Consider the following 585-nt stretch of genomic DNA (forward strand, 5'->3'; position numbering starts at 1 on the left):
TTTAGGGGAAACCGGTTGCGATCCCCTCACCCCTTTCCTAACCCCACCCCCCCTTTCCGCTAGGACCGGCCTTTTACCCCGGCGAGGGAAATAAAGACCTCTCAGGTAAGAGCCATTTTCAATAAATACACTAACCCCCACCCGCCCTACGCGTGGGAGCCGACCCACGGGTGGGGGGTTGAGCGCGGCACTGATTGACCCGGGGAAGGGCGCTCGGTAACGATTCCCCGTCTCACCGGTCCCTCGCAGGGGGAAGCTGCAGCTTAACTACCGGCGACGCGATCTCCCCATCCCTTTTTCCTTCCCCCCCCCCTAAAAAAAAATTAAGAAAAAAGAAAAAAACATCCTAAAAAAATAACCCAAGCCCAACCCTTTTAAGCGTCCCTACCAGGCCTTTATAAGATTAATTCAGCGCAACCCAGCCTAAAACACTTTTACAATGTAATTACAGCCGTACAAATTGTTTGCCCAAACCTCATTCTGGATAAGGATTTTACAATTAGCAAACAGTTATTGCTCTTCGGGCTCGCTGCGAGAAACTGCGCTGCGCGCCTCGCCGCTTTGCAAGGGACCGGCCATTAAAAA

The 585-nt window shown here is 52.1% G+C and overlaps 1 protein-coding gene across 1 annotated transcript in view; it reads right to left on the reverse strand.

The window, feature by feature from the left end:
* Positions 1–585, reverse strand: part of LOC118452214 (homeobox protein Meis1-like) — a gene marked incomplete at its 3' end in the record, with an annotated part of 23819 nt that overhangs the window by 8307 nt on the left and 14927 nt on the right. The window lies entirely within an intron of this gene.

The sequence above is a fragment of the Egretta garzetta genome, unplaced genomic scaffold (genome assembly GCF_000687185.1).
Source record: "Egretta garzetta isolate BGI_Z169 unplaced genomic scaffold, ASM68718v1 scaffold360, whole genome shotgun sequence".
NCBI lineage: Eukaryota > Metazoa > Chordata > Aves > Pelecaniformes > Ardeidae > Egretta > Egretta garzetta.